Raw genomic sequence first — 20071 nt, 5'->3', positions numbered from 1 at the left:
TGATAGAATTATGTAACAAAAATAGTTCTATAATAATAAATACAATATATAATGATTTAACTAGGTTATTATATTTCATATAGTTAATATGACTATTTCATTTTACTCATTATTAATTAATCATAGTAATATTATTCTCATAAGTCCTTTTTTATATGGTAATCTTTTACATATCAGAATTCCAGTGGAGTTTAGAAGGTAATTTCCATGCTAACAATGATCTCTTACTTCCATCTAGTTACATAAAAACTTATAAGTATTTAAAAAATAATCAGAACACAGAATCCTTCTAAAAATTTGCAATTTTTCCAAATCATTATAATTTTCTTGCCTATATCTTATTTTATAGAAATTCTTTAGTTGGCATTCAACTAATTCAGTTTTTCTAAAGTGTTCAGCCTACTTTCATCAAAACAAAAACTGTTTTATTAGATTGTGTAATATTTATTCAAATTATACATCTATGGTAAGAATTATAATTGACATGATTTGGTGACTATTATAAACGACTTGACAAACATAACTCAACTGATTGAAGCACACAGACATTTTATTTGTTGACACTCATCAGAAAGTTTCATATGGGGAATGAAGACCACCATTTAATCCTGCAAATTAATGAATCTAAACAATTAGTTAAGTGCAAGTCAGTTATGATAATTCTAAGTGAACACTAAGCCAGCTTTCACATAGTTCCCTGTCTTTTCTCTAGAAAACGTACTCCAACATTTTCAGTTTCCCCCCTAAAAACATTTTAATGGCCCCAAGTTAAATCTAGTTTCTATAGACAGAATGATTTTTGAGAGATGAATTTAGTTTGTCTAGGAACAATTCCCTTTTGGCTATTTTTAATTGAGTTCTGGATAATTTATATGAAAAAATTAATTACAGAAATAATTGAGGCCTGTATTGGTGTTTCCTGCTCCAAGGAGAATTTAGATTTGCCTTTGGTAGTGCTTCAGGCCCAGCAATGAAACTCCACATTAGGTAATTTATAGTGATTAGGTCCTAAGGAAAGCCAGAGTATGTCTGACTTGCTGTCTCATCTTGAGTGGATGACTCCAGGTTCCCCATTCAAACCATGAGGGGTTTATTAGGGTTTCGCATCCAACATGGTTCTTGGGCCCCTCATTCTCACCTTTTAAGTGCCCCTGCCTGAATGTGCAGATATATTTCCGGGTGAGAAGCTGCTCTACCTTCCAGGTTTCTATACCTAGGTGTCCATGTCCCAAATCTAACCCTATTCTTTGTTTTATTAAGAGGGTTCTTATTTCTTCAAGAAGATGTGGTGCTTAATATTTTATCCAGTACAACATAAATTTTCATCACTTATTCCTGTATTATTGAAATCATCCCACTCTTATTTCCTTGCAAAAACAGAAGACTGTGAGGCCCCAGACTTGAGGCCAGAAGACCAATGTTGTATATCTCTTTCTTCTACTCAGAAGATGTGTTTCCTTGGGCAATTCTTTCATAGTCTCTCTCATAGTTTCTGGTGAACTAAAGAATTTTATCTCTATGAATTAATAGTTTTATATGTAATTCATTGAGACATTATACAGAAAAGCATTATAAACTGCAAAATACTAATTAATATAAAATTACAATAAGCTATGTTACAGATATGTGTGCACACATATGTTTTTATCACCTGTTACCCCAAAACAGGGAAATGGAAATTGGTTATGAGACAATGTGCAGATTAATTTTCCCTCTTTTATCGATGTCAATGGTTTCATTCTTTCATTTACTTGATTAACATTTATTGCATGCCTGATCTATCCTAAGTCCAGTACTGTGCCTTATTGATATAGCCATGCCACAAAATCAGACCTGGATTCCAGAAACTTTTCAAGAACTCCCTGAAGGTCTCTCAACTTCCATGAAACCCTCCACAATGACAAAATCTCCAGCCATTATCAGTCCCTTGTTATAATTTAACCTCAGTGTACTTATCATGCCCTTCCTTCTATTTTATTTGGCATTATTCATAAAATGCTCATTTCTACAATTAGACTGGAATACCGTAAGAGTCACTACAGTGCTCAATTATCATCTGTAAATCATTGTTAAGTGACACAAAAGGAAGGGAAGGATAATTATTCATACAAAATTTGTAGGAGATGAATCTGGAATAGTACTTGGGGATCAGTTTGCGATGCCCTGCTAAGTAAGTAAGGCTTTCTCCTTTAAACAATGAGGACCCACAGGAAACTGAGATAATAGCTTACATAAACAAAGGCAAGAAGATATAAAAGTCCAGATCATAGTAAATGTTGCATCAGGTCATTCATTCAAAGAGGATCAAACAGAAACATCCTTTCCATTATGCCTGAAAAATGTATATGCCATACTGAAAAAGAAAAGAAAGAGAAACCCAGTCTTCTTAGGACAGATTTGGCTCTCCAGCTTGGAGAACTGCTTTGCATCCACCTGACTCTACAAGATACTCTTCTAAGCGAAGCACAATAGCACTGATTGGGATCAACTGGGTGAGCTCCGTTTACTGAGCCAAACGTGGGAGGTAGGAATAGAGCAGCAGTGAAATATATTGATTGCAAATCTCTTGAGAATGTTGAGGATATTTCAGGATCATCAGTACAAGTGTGCATGTTGATTGTCATAGTCTTAAATGGGGCTCCAGGGGGAGAACCCATAGGAAGGACTGGAGCATGTGAATAGAAATAAATGACCCCTCTGCTTGCTGACTCCCCCACTGCAGGATCTCAGGGTTGCCAGGGTATTTGTTCATTCATCTAGTCAATGTTTATCAAATACCTCCAAGGTGCCAAGGTACTGCCTAAGTTAGACTCTAAAAATACAAAGTTGAGCAGGTGGCCTGAGCTGCCTGGAAGGAGTTCACAGTCTAGCTCAAGAGAATGGGAAGAATGAGGTGTTTGAATAAAATGTGATAGGTGCTTTGCTACTATTAAAAATAAAATATAAGTCCAGAAGTGATTTCTAATGTAGCAAAGAATTCAAGAAAGGTTTCTGTAAAGAAGAGTCTCAACATAGATGTTAAACATAAGTCCATATTATCCTAGTCAGAGGGATAGGTATTGGACAAAAGTCTTAGTGCAGGAAGTAAAAACTGAGCTACAGAAGTTATACTACTATAACTGTTATTATTATTGTTATTAATTACCATAATAGTGACAAAATCTAACATTTTCTGAGAACCTACTATGTGTTAGGCATTGTCCCAACCACAGTACACTTACGTTTAATCCTTATACGCACCCATTGAAATAGACTGTTCTACTCAGCTTTTTACCACTGTGACAAAAAACCCAATAAAATCAACTTACAGCAGGAAAAAATTATCTTGTCTCAGGTTTTCACAGGTTCAGTCCATGGTCAACCAGTTCCATTTCTCTGGATCAGAGGTGAGGTGGAACATCATGGCAGAAGGGTTTGAAGAGGAAAACTGTTTGCCTTATGGTCACTGTGAAGCAGAGAGAGAAGAAAGAGCCAAGGACAAAATATACAAGCCCTGAAGCACACTCCAAGACCGACCCCCCAAATCCATACTCCAGCTACCTACAGTTACCACCCAGTAATCCATTTAAATTTTTAATCCATCAAATAGATTACTCCATTGTTTAGGTCACAGCTCTCAAAGTCTAATCATTTTACCTGTGCATTAACCAGAGCTTTTGGAAGATACCTCACATCCAAATCATAACATAGGCACTGTTATTACCTCCATTTTGTAGCTGGAGAAACCAAGGTAAAAATAAGTAGATTGTATAAGATTAAACAAAAACTGGGGTAAAGAGAATTTGTATTTGGCTCCTGGCCTTGAAGATTCTATTGTTGAAGTCTCTTGATCAAAGTTGTGTCACAATTTCATGAATCAATTCTAATTGGCAGAGCCCATTTTGATTGGCAGAGCCTAGATCAGGTGCCTACTCTTAGCTAAAAGGGAGTTTGCAATATAATATTTGAATCCCCTGTACAATAACGCAGTCTTTGCCCTATACTGATCTCAAAGTGAAAGATTCCTTACACTTAGAAAGTGATCCTAATCACAGAAAGAAAAGAGTAAAACATATCAGTGACGATGACAAAACATATCCTAGGTACAGCTAGACACTTGCAAAGACAGAAGCAACAGAGAGCATGAGTGATTCCAGAAACTGCAGGTAGTGGATGTGAGTAGCACTTAGGATAAAAGGCTGGGTGATAGGTGACAACAAGAACAAAGCAGTAAGGTCAGATCATGAAGGGCTTCCTACCTCATTATAAAGACATTAGATGGCATCCCCAGGGCAATGGAGTCAGGAGCTTTAAGCAGAGGAGAGATAAAATCTTATTTTTCCATTAGAGAGTTTCCACTTTCTGAAGGCAAGGAGAAACTACCACCATCATTCAGGGCATGACCATATAACTCAGTGTCCCAATGGTGGATCCATTTAGGAGTAAAAGAGAGTGCTCCTAATTATTCCAGGAAACAGGTATTTGTGGTCACCACACTTCATGTAAGAATAAAGGCATGAGGAAAACACTCAAGGAGAAAAGATTGAAAATGAAAAATAAATTATTTGCTAAATAGTTTCACCAACCAATGACCTCGACCTTCAAATACATTATCTCATTTACTATTCATGAGGGAGTATTTTTAGTTAACCTTTTGTGGGGAAACAAGTTCACTAAGATTAAGTCATTTGTCCAGGATCCCAAAGATCTGATACTAATGAACTGGTTCCAATCCAGTGTATGGACCCCATCCAACCATCTTGCTTCTTTCCTCACTCTCAAAAGAGCATTACATATCTGCTGTAAACCAGAAAAATAATTTAAAATTTGACTTTAAAGATGACCAATCTAGGTTTGAAGCCTATCCCGCTAACTAGCCAAATGAGCTGTAATAGTCTCCTAACCTCTCAAAGCGTTAGTTTCACTTTATGTGCAATAGAAAGCCCATCGGGACTTGTTTCAAGATTTATATGGAGAATCAAATGAGGCAGTGTACAAAGATCTTAGAACAAATCCTGGTACAAACATCTTTGATCAAGCATACATTTAATATTAGTGGAATTCTTGATATATTAATTGGAGGAAAATAAAAGAGTGGCTAAAACAAGAAACTATTTCCTTAAGTGGAGTCCAAGTTATCATATCCTGGATGGTTACTGGGAATTACAGCAAGACTGAGGTATCTGGGAGGAAGATCTATGGATCCAGTCAAGGATGGCAGCCAAGGATGGAAAGCCTGAGTGGCAATGGTAATACACAGTTTGGAGATTCATACACATAACTTTATCCACAGAACATCATTCAAAGGAAAACTGTGTTAGTAAACTTTTTGTTACTGTGACCAAAATATCTGACAAAAACAACTTAGAGGAGGGAAGATTTCTTTTGGTCTATGATTTGAGAGGATTAAGCCCGTGGTTAGCTAGCTCTGAGGGAGAAGCATTATGGCAGAAGGGTTGGGGAGGGGAAAGCTTCTGGCTCATGGCAGCCAGGAAGTGGAGGGTAGGGATTGAGGGTCCAGGGAGAAGATAAATTTTTCCAGGGTACACCCCAGTCACCCATTCCCTCCACCTCAGCCCCACATCCCAGTCTAGGTCGGAGCTCCCATAATCTAACCACTTCCCCAATACCCCACCTCTAACACAGAAAACTTTAGGGGACTTTCCAGATCCAAACTATAACACATTTGAAAATTAATTTCAAGTAGAAGAAAGAGTGCATGGTGGTAAGAGAATGAGAAGAACATGTATGAAAACTGGAATGATGTTATCCCAAGGAGAAAGAACTGATATGAGAAGGTAGTTACCCTTTATAACATTTTTCTATGGGAAATGAATTTCTATATTTCAAAGAGTTGACTTGCAAAACACTTGCAAAACAAATCTCATTCATAAGTTAGATTCTTCCTGTTCATCTAACTTCCCATTCCATATACACATTTGTTCCTTGATCATTTTCTGAGAAACTACTCTGTGTCAGGCAGCAAGCTTGGCATTCTGGGACATAAAAAGATGAATCAAAACAGAAGATGCTTTCAAGTAACATATCAGTCACCAGACTTATGGAAATTAAATGTACCCATAATATGTTACATTCAATACAAGTAGTTCTAACTAATATCAAAGCAGAACAGGTAGTAGGGGATTGGGAAATTTTTAGGTGTAAAAAGATCATTTTTACCTAAGGAAAGTCAAAAAAGACTTCATGAGGACATTATACAAATTGGTGGGACTTGGGTAGGTGGATGAAGATAAGCCAACCTCACAAGAAAAGATTTGGGGAAGGGGAAGAAAGAAGATATGTGAAGAATGCTTGCTCTTGGAATGACTGCTCAAACAAAGGCCTTTGGATTTCGAAAGTCGACATGAAAGAAGCAAGCACCCCTTCTGACCTGCCCCTCAGGTTGGCTGCCATTGAGATGTTACAAGTAGGTTTGTCAGTGATTATTTGGTTCCTCTCTCTCTCTCTCTCTCTCTCTCTCTCTCTCTCTCTCTCTCTCTCTCTCTCTCTCTCTCTCTCTCTCTCCACCCCCCTCTTTCTCTGACACCCTGAAAGAGACATAGAAGATAGAAAATCATGAAGAAACCACCCTAACCCTTCTAGTAGATGACCCACAGAAGTTTCTCTCACTTCTTTCTGAACCTGACCATCTTAGGTTTATATCTCTAAGTACTTCTCACTAAAACTCTCCAAATTCAGAAACTGGATCATAGAATGGTTATTATCAAGAACACAAACAATAATAGATGTGGGCACAGATATGGGGAAAAAGGCACACTTTTACATTGCTGGTGGAGTTGCAAATTGGTGCAGCCACTCTGGAAAGCAGTATGGAGAGTCCTCAGAAAACTTGGAATGGACCCACATTTTGACCCAGTTACCCCACTCCTTAGTTTATACCCAAAGGACTTAAAATCAGCATACTACAGCCGCATTTATGTTTATAGCAGCTCAGTTTACAATAGCTAGATTGTGGAACCAACCTAGATGCCCTTCAAAAGATGAATGGATAAAAAAACTGTGCTATATATACACAGTGGAATATTATTCAGCCATAAAGAAGAAGAATATTATGGTATTTGCAAATAAATGGAAGGAATTGGAGAATATCATGCTAAGTGAAATAAGTTAATCCCAAAAAACCAAAGGTCGGATGTTTTCCCTGATAAGTGGAGAATGATTTATAACGGAGGAGAGGGGTGGGGAGGGAGAGAATGAATCAAAATGCAGTCTGTAAAAAATTAAAAGATAAATAAACAACAACAAAAAAGAAACTGCATCATGAGTAGTATATTTTTAATTCATTTTTCTTGTAAACAAGTGGGATACATCTTCTTTCTCTGTTTCTACACGAAGTAGAGGCATACCATTTGTGTAATCATAAATTTACCCAGAGTAATAGTTTTGATTCATTCTGTTATTTTTTCCTTCCCCCCTCACCCCTCCCACCCCTCTTATCCCTCTATAGAGTCCCTCCTTCCTCCATTCTTGCCCCTTTCCCACTCCCTATATGTGTCCTCATCGGCTTATCAGTGAGATCATTTGTCCTTTGGTTTTTTGAGATCAACTTATCTCACTTAGCATGATATTCTCCAACTGCATCCATTTGCCTGCAAATGCCATAATTTTATTATTCTTTATAGCTTAGTAATATTCCATTGTACATATATACCACAGTTTCTTTATCCATTCATCAATTGAGGGGCATCTAGGTTGGTTCCACAATCTGGCTATTGTGAATCGAGCAGCTATGAACATTGATGTGGCTGTATCTCTGTAGTATGCTGATTTAAAGTCCTTTGGGTATAGGCCAGGGAGTGGGATAGCTGGGTCAAATGGTGGTTTCATTCCAAGTTTTCTAAGGAATCTCCACACTGCTTTCCAGAGTGGCTGCACTAATTTGCAGACCCACCAGCAATGTATGAGTGTACCTTTTTCCCCACATCCTCTCCAACACTTATTGTTGCTTGTATTCTTGATAATCGCCATTCTAATTGGGGTGAGATGGAATCTTAGAGTAGTTTTGATTTGCATTTCTCGTATTACTAAAGATGTTGAACATTTTTTCATATGTTTGTTGATCACTTGTAGATCTTCTTCTGTGAAGTGTCTGTTCATTTCCTTAGCCCATTTGTTGATTGGGTTATTTGTAATCTTGGTGTTGAGTTTTTTGAGTTCTTTATAGATTCTGGAAATTAGTGCTTTATCTGAAGTATGAGTGGCAAAGATTTTCTCCCACTCTGTAGGCTCTCTCTTCACATTACTGATAGTTTCCTTTGCTGAGAGAAAGCGATTTAGTTTGAATCTATCCCAGTTATTGATTCTCACTTTTATTTCTTATGCTATGGGAGTCCTGTTAAGGAAGTCTGATCCTAAACCAACAAGTTGAAGATTGGGACCTACTTTTTCTTCTATAAGATGCAAGGTCTCTGATCTGATTTCAAGGTCCTTGATCCATTGCAAGTTGATTTTTGTATAGGGTGAGAGATAAGTGTTTAGTTTCATTCTGTTGCATATGGATTTCCAATTTTCCCAGCATCATTTGTTGAAGAGGCTATCTTTTCTCCATTGCATATTTTGGCACCTTTGTCTAGTATGAGAAAATTGTATTTATTTGGGTTTGTGTCCATGTCCTCTATTCTGTATCATTGATCTCCCTGTCTATTTTGGTGCCAATATCATGCCATTGTTACTATTGCTTTGTAGTATAGTTGAAGGTCTGGTGTTACTATACACCCTGCTTCACTCATTCTGCTAAGGATTTTAGCTATTCTGGGTTTCTTATTCTTTCAGATGAATTTCATAATTGCTTACTCTATTTCTATAAGGTACATCATTGGGATTTTAATTGGAATTGCATTGAATCTGTATAGCACTTTTGGTAGTATGGCCATTTTGACAATATTAATTCTTCCTATCCAGGAACATGGGAGATCTTTCCATCTTCTAAGGTGTTCTTTAATTTCTTTCTTTAGTGTTCTGTAGTTTTCATTGTAGAGGTCTTTCACCTCTTTTGTTAGATTAATTCCCAAGTATTTTATTTTTTTTGAAGCTATTGTGAATGGGGTAGTTTTCTTAACTTCTCTTTCTGAAGATTCATCACTTATGTATAAAAATGCGTTGGATTTATGAGCACTAATCTTATATCCTGCTACTTTACTGAATTCGCTTATGAGCTATAAAAGTTTCCTGGTGGAATTTTCTGGTTTCTCTAAATATATAATCAAGTCATCAGCAAATAGGGTTAGTTCGAGTTCTTCTTTTCCTATTTGTATCCCTTTAAATTCCTTGGTCTGTCTAATTGCTCTGGCTAGAGGTTCAAGGACAACGTTAAATAGAAGTGGTGAAAGAGGGCATCCATGCCTGTTCAGTTTTTAGGGGGAACGCTTTCAGTCTTTCACCATTTAGAATGATATCGGCCATGGGTTTAGCATAGATGGCCTTTACAATGTTAAGGAATGTTCCCACTATTCCTATTTTTTCTAGTGTTTTGAGCATGAAGCGGTGCTGTATTTTATCAAATGCTTTTTCTGCATCTATCGAAATAATCATGTGATTCTTGACTTTAAGTCTGTTGATATGGTGAATTACATTTATTGATTTCCGGATGTTGAACCAACCTTGCATCCCTGGGATAAAACCCACTTGATCGTGGTGCACTGTATTTTTAAATATATTTTTGTATGCGATTTGCTAAGATTTTGTTGAGAATTTTTGCATCAATGTTCATTAAAGATATTGGTCTGAAATTTTCTTTCCTCGATGGGTCTCTGTCTAGTTTAGGTATCAGGGTGATATTGGCTTCATAGAATGAGTTTGGGAGGGTTCCCTCCTCTTCTATTTCATGAAATACGTTGAGAAGTATTGCAATGAGCTCTTCTTTAAAGGTTTTGTAGAACTTGGCTGAGAACCCATCTGGTCCTGGACTTTTCTTTGTTAGGAGACTTTTGATGACGTCTTCTATTTCATTACTTGAAATTGATCTATTTAAATTGTGTATGTCCTCCTCATTCAGTTTATGTAATTCATATGTCTCTAGAAACCTGTTGATATCTTTGAGATTTTCTATTTTGTTGGAGTATAGATTTTTAAAATAGCTTCTAATTATGTTTTGTATTTCAATCATGTTTGTTGTGTTCTTTCCTTGTTCATTCCAAATTTTAGTGAGTTGGGTTTTCTCTCTCTTTTCTCTTTGGTTTTCTCTGTGGCTAAGGGTTTATCAATTTTGTTTTTGTTTTTGTTTTTTTTTCAAAGAACCAACTATTTATTTTGTCAATTTTTTTGATTGTTTCTTTTATTTCAATTTCATTGATTTCCGCTCTGATTTTAACTATTTCCTGTCTTCTACTACTTTTGGTGTTGGTCTGTACTTCTTTTTCTAGGGCTTTGAGTCGTAGTGTTACATTGTTTATTTGTTGATTTTTTTCTTCTTTTATTGAATGCACTCCATGAAATAAATTTTCCTCTGAGTACTGCTTTCATAGTGTCCCAGAGATTTTGATATGTTGTTTCTTTGTTCTCATTTACCTCTAAGAATTTTTTAATTTCCTTTCTGATATCTTCTGTTATCCATTCATCATACAATAGTGTATTATTTAGTCTCCAGGTGTTGGAGTAGTTTCTGTTTTTTACTCTGTCATTTATTTCTAATTTCAATCCATTATGATTTGATAGAATACAAGGTATTATCTCTATCTTCTTGTATTTGCTAACAGTAGTTTTATGGCATAATATATGTTCTATTTTAGAGAAGGATCCATGTGGTGCTGAGAAAAAAATGTATTCACTCTTTGTTGGATGGTATATTCTATAAATGTCCATTAAGTCTAGATTATTGATTGAGTTATTGAGATCTGTGGTTTCTTTGTTCAATTTTGTTTGGAGGATCTGTCTAGTGGTGAGAGAGGTGTGTTAAAATCGCCTAGTATTATTGTGTTGTGGTCTATTTGATTTCTGGCATTGAGAATGATTTGTTCGATGTATATGGATGAGCCAATGTTTGGGGCATAGATATTTATGACTTTTATGTCTTGCTGATTTATGCTTCCCTTAAGCAGTATGAAATGTCCTTCTTTATCCCTTCTGACTAGTTTTGGCTTGAAGTCCACATTATCTGATATGAGGATGGATACTCTAGCTTTTTTGCTGAGTCCATGTGCATGGTATGTTTTTTCCCATCCTTTCACCTTTAGTCTGTGGGTATCTCTTTCTATGAGATGAGTCTCTTGCAGGCAGCAAATTGTTGGATTTTTCTTTTTAATCCAATCTGTCAGTCTATGTCTTTTGATTGATGAGTTCAAGCCATTAACATTCAGGGTTATTATTGAGATATGATTTGTATTCCCAGTCATTTGTCTCATATTTTTTTTTTTGACACAACTTGATTTCTCCTTTATTTGGTTGTTCCTTTAGGGTAGTTCCTCCCTTTGCTGATTTACATTGTTGTTTTTTATCTCTTCCTCATGGAACATTTTGCTGAGAATGTTCTGTAATGCTGGCTTTCTTTTTGTTAATTCTTTTAGCTTTTGTTTATCATGGAAGGATTTTATTTCATCATCAAATCTGAAGGTAAGTTTTGCTGGGTATAAGATTCTTGGTTGGCATCCATTTTCTTTCAGGGCTTGGTAAATGTTGTTCCAGGCCCTTCTAGCTTTTAGGGTCTGGGTTGAAAAATCTGCTGATATTCTTATCCCCCTGAATGTAATTTGATTCTTTTCTCTCGCAGACTTTAACATTCTGTCTTTATTTTGTATGTTAGGTATTTTCTTTATAATGTGCCTTGGTGTGGGTCTATTGTAATTTTGTGTATTTGGAGTCCTATAAGCCTCTTGTACTTGATTTTCCATTTCATTCTTCAGATTTGGGAAATTTTCTGAAATTATTTCATTGAATAGATTGTTCAATCCTTTGGTTTGTTTCTCTGTGCCTTCCTCAATCCCAATAATTCTTAAATTTGGCCTTTTCATGATATCCCATAGTTCTTATAGATTCTGTTCATGATTTCTTACCATCTTCTCTGTTTGGTCAACTTTGTTTTCAAGATTAAACATTTCGTCTTTGATATCTCAGGTTCTGTCTTCCAGGTGTTCTATCCTACTGATTATGCTTTCTATGGAGTTTTTAATTTGATTTATCATTTCCTTCATTTCAAGGATTTCTTTTTGTTTTTTTTTTTGCAATATCATTTATTGAAATGATCTTTTGCTTCCTGTATTTGCTCTTTTAACTGTTGATTGGTGCACTCATTCAATGCCTGCATTTGCCCTTTCATCTTATCCTTCAATACCTGCATTTGCTCTTTCATCTCCTTGTTTGCTTCCCTGATCATTTTGATTATGTACATTCTGAACTCCCTTTCTGATGTTTCTTCTGCCATGCTGTCATTGGATTTTATTGCTATACCATCTAGGTTTGTTTGGGACATATTCTTCCCTTGTTTTCTCATATTGTTCAGGTATCTACCCCTCTACTAGTGAAACTGGGATATTGCAGATTTCCTCTATTCACTAATATTGTCTCTGTAGATTTCCAATAACTCACCTCTTAGCCTTCAGTAGCCTAATGTCTTGGAGGAACTTGATAATGCAGTGCTCCACTAGGAAGCTGGCCTTCTTGGGGTGGTGGCCTTCAGGTGGGTATATTCCCCGGTGGCTCTGAGTTGGTCCCGAGTCTTTCAATACCTCCTTTTCTTGTCTCCTGGGTTTTGTCAAAGATCCTCTAGCCTCCTGTAGTTGTCTCAGGAAGGGAGTTGCCCTTCCAATGATGATGGTCATGCCCTCAGAAGTAATTCAAAATGCATGCACCAGTCTATAAAGAAGCCTCTGGCTAGCTCCGTGATGGCGACAAACCTCGGCGAGGTGGTTGGGCTGGGTTTTTCAGGGATGGCATCTGCCTTTGGCCTGATGTTTGGGTGGGTTGGCTACCCGCCATCCAGCTCCACAAGGCAGGTGGGTTGGGTGCCCACCTGCTACCTCTGCAATGCAAGTGGCCTGACTCACCTGCCAGCTCGCTCCGCAACTGCGACCAACCAGTAATGGCACCAACCTAGGTGCAGGGTTAGGCGGGGTCGCTCAGTTATGACGTCTGTCCTTGGCCTGCTGGCTTGGGGGGTTAGCTGCCTGCCCCTACCTCCATGTTGTAGGTGGCCTGACTCACCTGCCCGCTTGCTCTTTGACTGTGACCAACCAGTGATGGCACCGATCTAGGTGCAGGGGTCAGGACAAGTAGTATATTTTTATGATAAGAAAAATATTAGCTCTTTCTATTACTTTAGAGTTTTTAAATACATTTTTAGCAGCTAATGTTTTAGTTTTTTCTCTCTTCACATTTTTATTGGTGCATTATAGTTGTACATAATGATGAGGTTTGTTGTTACATAGTCATACATGTACACATTTAACAATGAAATTTGGCCAGTATCACTCCCTGGCACTCCCCGCCTATGACTCTTTCCCCTCTTTCTACTCCCTAATCCCTTTCCTCTGCTGATCTCCCTTTGATTTTCATGAGATCCCCCCCAACTTGCTTTTCCTTTTTCCTCTCTAGTTTCCACATATGGGAGAATACATATGACCCACATGCTTAACTTATTTCTCTTCACATAGTGGTCTTCAGTTTCATTTGTTTTCTTGCAAATGCCATAATTTCATTTTTCTTTATGACTGATTAAAACAATATATATTATATAACATATTATATATAATACATATCAGTCTTATTTTCTTTATCCATTTATCTATTGATGGACACCTAGGCTGGTTCCATAGTTTGGCTATTGTGAATTATGCTGCTATAAACATAGCTATGTATGTAATCACTGCAGTAAGATGCCTTTAATTCTTCAGGGTAAATACTGAGGAGTGTATCACTGGGTCATATAGTGCTTCCAAGCCTAGTCTTCTGAAGAACCTCCATACTGATTTCTGTAGTGGTAGTTTTGAAATACATTTTTAACTTGTATAACATTAAAGTTTAGATAGGCAGGGGATATTATTCTCATTGCTTTACTATATGAAGAAATAAAAATTTAGAAAATTTAGCAACTTTCCAGAAAAAGCACAGCTCATATTGTCACAAATAGGACATTTCTTTCAGTTTTCAAATCCTCAATCCTATACGCCTCCCCATTCCATCGCCAAGCCTATCTGGGAGACAGATGGAACCATAACCTGAGGCATTGGCACTGTTACCTGCATCCGTTGTTCACTGAATTAATGGAAAACATCAAATAAGAAGGCCTAAGGTTTAGAGAAAGATTAGAAACAGGTGATATCCTTTGTGTTTCTCCTTTTTACTCCTGAAGCCCTATAGCAAGACTGATTCCAGTATTAAGAGTGTTAAAGGCAGCTCTCCTAGCTATGGATTATCAGCTACCCATTCTTTAATGTGGTTGGTCCTCTGGACTCTATGAGATCTTGCACAATTCTGCCAGATGTTCTTGATAGGTGGGCTATGTCAAATGACCAGAAGTAAGCACAAACACATTACATTAACAAGTTTTTTTGTTTGTTTGTTTTGTTGTTGTTAAAGAATATATAAGAAAATAAAGAAGTATCAGTTGCTGCAGATTCCAGCCTCTAGGTAGGTAGAACGTTGCTCAGGAACTGGGCAGTCAATTCTAGTGGTCTGCCCTCATTGCTGCTGCATCAGCAGCCCATGTCAAGTGTCCTATTCCAATGGCCACCACGTCCATGACCCATCCATTCTCCTTCTCCAACTGCTACCAAGAGATTCCTATCCCTGTGCCTGCCCACCTTACTCGCAGCTTTGTACCTTCCATCCTCTGTATGCATATGGCTTTCTACTAATCACTGCCTTTTGCTCTCTGTGTCCCAGGCAAATTCACTGAGGTTGAATCCGATTGGCTACTTTGATGATTAATATTCATGTTGAATAGATCTGTTCTTCCAGGTCCTTTACTGTCCTCGAGCCAGTTCCACCACTGGCTCAGTCAGAGATACAAAGTCAACTGTCACAAGGAAGAAAAACCTTAAAATTCTTCTCCAGTAAAATTTAAAAAGTGGTAGAGAATATCTGGCTTATGTATATATGTTTATGGGGCTCCCAGAGGAAAATAAACCAGGGGAGTAAAATGGTGGAGAGATCCTAATGCCTAGAAAGACAATGTCCAACCTCTAGGTAGTTTGACCTGACCCATACAGAGCTGCCAAGAATTCATGAAGAAACAGCATAACTGAGAGAAACGAGAAGGTTCAACCACTTTCAAAAAAAGACAAAGCTGCCAGGCACAGTGGTGCACACCTGTAATCCCAGCAGCTCCAGAGGCTGAGGAAGGAGAATCACAAGTTCGAAGTCAGCCTCAGCAACTTAGTAAGACCCTAAGCAACTCAGAAAGACCTTGTTTTTAAATAAAATACAAAAAAGGACTAGGGATGTGGCTTGATGGGTAAGTGCCCCTGAGTTCAATTCCAGTACCAAAAAAAAAAAAAACCAAAAGACAAAGTTAATGTTTTAGGTCAGCATAGAGAAAACAGTGCACTATATGGTCTTCGTATGAGTCACATGCAATAAATAGTGAAAAAGACATTAACTCATAGAAGCAGACATGGCTTAAACTCTTACCTGGACAGATTCCTATTTGGGCAATTTTGTGCAAACTTTAATTCATTTATCTTTGCACTGAGAATGGAATGTTTACTTTTTATATTAGTTGTGAGAGCAAATGCGATAACAAAGTGTCCAGAATATAGTAGATCCTCAATAATTGGTACTTGGTAGTCCGTGTTTCTATCATCAAGAATGAATTAATAGTTTCCCCATTAAATACTCTCACGCTTTGTACCTGGTAAGTACTCAGAACATAAGGATGGGACCTCCCTTGACATTTTTATTTATTTGTGTATATAAATGACTTCATCATTTTGAAAATTTTTCTCAAAAAAATTTCTGAGTGGGAGTATGTGTGAACATAGTACAATCTGTGGAGTCCTTTGAGGACAATAAAAATATATGGGGAAAGAAAAAAATCTGAAAGCACATATTACCCACTTTTTAAAGCAAAGTATATTTTATTCCCAACCTGAAAGTAATATTTGTATGTAATAAATATATATTTTTAAATGGAAGTATAAAAAGTGAAGAGATTCACTGAGAATTTATTCTTCAAAAGAAAACCTAAGGGCCTGCGGCGGGGGAAGGCGAGGGTCATTCCCAGTACCCATCTCCTGCTCTGGGTCCTTCCGAAGTAGGAAACGGTCTGAGTTCTGGGCGGTTCAGCAGGGAAGCATCGTCTCCGCTCAGCTGTCCATACGCTATGGACTCAGTACCTGCCACCGTCCCTTCCGTCGCCGCTTTTCCGGGGGACCCGGAGCTTCTGGGACCCCTGTCGGTGCTCTATGCAGCCCTCATAGGGAGGGAACCCCGCTGTGGAAGGCAGTTGGCTGAGTTCTGAGCGGAGTGGGTGCACTGACTGACGCGGGGACAGAGAAATGGAGCGTGTTGGGTCCCAGGCAGGACCGAACTGTATTGTTAAGCGAGGCCGGTGAGAGTGTACTTGAAGCTTTCCTCATTGCACTTTTTAACGGACTGCTTAGAGGTGACAAGCCCCTTGTTACATTCCTAAATGCAGTTAACATCACAATAGGCCTTGTCCCTATGGAGATCGTTGGGAGATGGGGCCAAAATGAGAGTTACCTCCGATACTTGAAGAGGGCGGTGTAGAATAGTGGAGGGTAGGCTGGTGTTTAATAGGCTCCCTTCGAGCACACATTTAGAATTAGACATTGAGTTTTATAGAAGGGAGTTAAATTCAGAGTAGTTTATCTAAGTCAGTTTTCTAGAGTTGTCTGAAACTACTTGTCATTTGTCTTTGTTTATATAAGAGTAGAATGGAAATTTAATTTAAAACCTTAGAGAAATAGTTCATTAATTGTATTATTCATTATCCTCGTGGTTTTATTTGTAGACATAAATTTATTTTTTATCATATATTTAAGTTTTTGTCTTACATAATTTCTTTTACTCATAAAAACTGGGTTATCTATGAGAGAAGTATTATACAGAGGGATTCTAGCCAGGTGTTAGACAATATGATGTCCTAGGGCCTATTCCAAATGGAAATATATGCTCAATTTTTTTTTTCATATTCAGCATTTTTTTTTATTGTAAACAAATGGGATACATGTTGTTTCTCTGTTTGTACATGGCGTAAAGGCATACCATTTGTGTAATCATAAATTTACATAGGGTAATGTTTGATTCATTCTGTTATTTTTTCCCTCCCCCTCCACCCCTCCCACCCCTCTTTTCCCCTTCCTCCATTCTTGCCCCCTCCCTAACCCTAACTCTAACCCTAACACTAACCCCTCCCACCCCCCATTATGTGTCATCATCCACTTATTAGCGATATCATTCATCCTTTGGTTTTTTGAGATTGGCTTATCTCACTTAGCATGATATTCTCCAATTTCATCCATTTGCCTGCAAATGCCATAATTTTATCATTCTCTATATGCTCAATTTAAAGTATTTAGACTCATTATACTTGAAAACACTGCAAGCAAACAAGAAATATGACACGGTCAAGATCCTTTCTCTCCAAGAAGCTATTGGAGAATTTTGAGGAGCTAGTTGCCACATGGCCCAATGATGTTCAGGCTGGGCCTGATTTTATGGACTCCTATGGAAGCCTATACTTCTCACTGTCTTCTTGGGAATTGTTTCATTTGCCATTTTCTTCTGGAGAACTATTCTTGTTGTAAAAGATAGAGTATTTCAAGTTACTTAACAGCAAATTTCTGAAAAGTTAAAGAATATCATGAAAGAAAATGAAGAACTGGTGCGAAAATTGTCAACTTATGAGCAGAAGATCAAGGAATCAAAGAAACATGTCCAAGAAACCAAGAAACAAAATATGGTTCTCTCTGATGAAGCAATTAAATATAAGGATAAAATCAAACTACTCGAAGAAACTAATGAGATTCTTGATGACAGAGCTAAAAGTCTTCACGTTGTTAGAATCTGAGTGAGAACAGAACTGTCAAGAATCAGGACTTGATATTAGAAAACAATAAATCTATAGAGAAGTTAAAGGATGTTTTTTCAGAGGTTCACATTTGCTCTTAATGAAGCTAAGCTTAGTGAAGAGAAGGGGAAGTCTGAATGCCATCATGTTCAGGAAGAAAATGCTAGGCTTACGGAGAAGAAAAAGCAGTTGCAGCAGGAAATCGAAGACAGGAGTAAATCACATGCTGAGCTCAGTGAGCAAATAAAATCATCTGAGAAGCCCCAGAAAGATTTAGAAGTAGCTCTTACTCACAAAGATGATAATATTAATGCTTTGACTAATTGTATTACACTGTTGAATTGGATAGAGTATGAATCGGAATCTGAGGGTCAAAATAAAGGAGCTGACTCAGATGAATTAGCCAATGGAGAAGTAGGAGGTGACCAGAGTGCAAAGGTGAAAAATAAAATCAAGCAGCTGATGGATGTCTCTCGGACACAAACTGCAATATCAGTAGTTGAAGAGGATCTAAAACTTTTACAACTTAAGCTAAGAGCCTCGATGTCCACAAAATGTAACCTAGAAGAACACAGAAAGAAATCAGAAGATGACCGCAATTCACTACACTTTGCTAAAGCTGGGCTGGAAGAGGAGTGCAAAACTCTGAGGCAGAAAGTGGAGATTTAAAATGAACTGTACCAGCAGAAGGAGATGGCTCTGCAAAAGAAACTGAGTCAAGAAGAGTATGAGAGACAAGAAAGAGAAGAGTGGCTGTCAGCTGCAGAAGAAAAGGCAGTTCTGGCTGCAGAGGAAGTTAAAACTTACAAGCGGAGAACTGAAGAAATGGGGGAAGAATTACAGAAAACAGAGCACTTATTTAAAAACCAGATTGCTACTCATGAGAAGAAAGCTCAGGATAATTGGCTCAAAGCTCGTGCTGCAGAAAGAGCTATAGCTGAAGAGAAAAGGGAAGCTACTAATTTGAGACACAAATTATTGGAAATGACCCAAAAGATGGCAATGCAGATGAACCTGTGATTGTAAAACCAATGCCCAGAACACCAAATACACAAAACCCTCCCCAGAGAGGTCCACTGAGCCAGAATGGCTCTTTTGGCCCATCCCCTGTGAGTGGTGCAGAATGTTCCCCTCAACTGACAGCAGATCCAGCTGGCAGACGTCTCTCTGCTACTCTTAATCAAAGAGATAAGGTTAGAAGTGAATATGGGTCAATGGATGGACCTTTACCTCATCCTTGATGGTCTTCTGAGGCATCTGGGAAACCCTTTGCCTCTGACCCGAGATGTGGTCCAGCTCGCGTGAACAATAGCTCCAGAAGCTCTTCTCCGGCCAAGGTGATGGATGAGGGCAAGGTTAATATGGCGACAAAAGGGCCTCCCCCTTTCCCAGGGGTATCTCTCATGGGCTCCCCTGTGGGAGGGCCTCTACCACCACCTGTTCAATATGAACCGCCACTTCAGCTTGGTGGGCCTTTTGGGCCTCAGTCACTTCCTCCACCATTTGGTCCTGGTATGCGTCCACCACTAGGTTTAAGAGAATATGCACCAGGTGTTCTACCTGGAAAATGGGATCTGCCTCTTGACTCTCGGGAATTTTTACCAGGACCCACACCATTTAGACCTTTAGGTTCATTTGGTCCAAGAGAGTACTTCATTCCTGGTACCCGATTACCACCCCCAACTCGTGGTCCCCAAGACTACTCACCATCACCTGCTGCAAGAGACTTAACACCTTCAGACTCTAGAGATGAACCTTCATCTGCCTCTCAGAGCAGTAGCCAGGACTGTTCGCAGGCTTTAAAACAGAGCCCGTAACCATGACCTCTGACACCTAGTCAGAATGTGGACTGTGTGTGCACTCTTCGTTGTGTTAAGGGATTACTGGCTTCAAAATCCAAAAGTTTTAAGGGTTTGTTTTTAGAACTAAGCTGCCTTGGCAGTATGCATTTTTGAGCCAAAAAATTCAAAACTATCATTTCCCCCTCTAAATAATGATCACCTCTTAAACTAAAGTATCCTTCCAACTTTGAAATGTGCAATAAGGAATACCTGTGTTTTAGTTAATGTAGCATATATAATTGCTAAATGATTTAGAATGTCATAAAAT

At 38.1% G+C, this 20071-nt stretch overlaps 1 pseudogene; it reads left to right on the top strand.

The window, feature by feature from the left end:
* Window positions 1-16252: 16252 nt before the first annotated feature.
* LOC124965484 (transport and Golgi organization protein 1 homolog) lies at window positions 16253-19779 on the top strand (annotated as a pseudogene).
* The last annotated feature ends 292 nt before the right edge of the window (window positions 19780-20071 follow it).

The sequence above is a fragment of the Sciurus carolinensis genome, chromosome 1 (genome assembly GCF_902686445.1).
Source record: "Sciurus carolinensis chromosome 1, mSciCar1.2, whole genome shotgun sequence".
In the NCBI taxonomy this organism is placed as follows: domain Eukaryota; kingdom Metazoa; phylum Chordata; class Mammalia; order Rodentia; family Sciuridae; genus Sciurus; species Sciurus carolinensis.
Note: the sequence above shows the minus strand (reverse complement) of the source record. Positions and strands in the feature narration are given on the sequence as shown.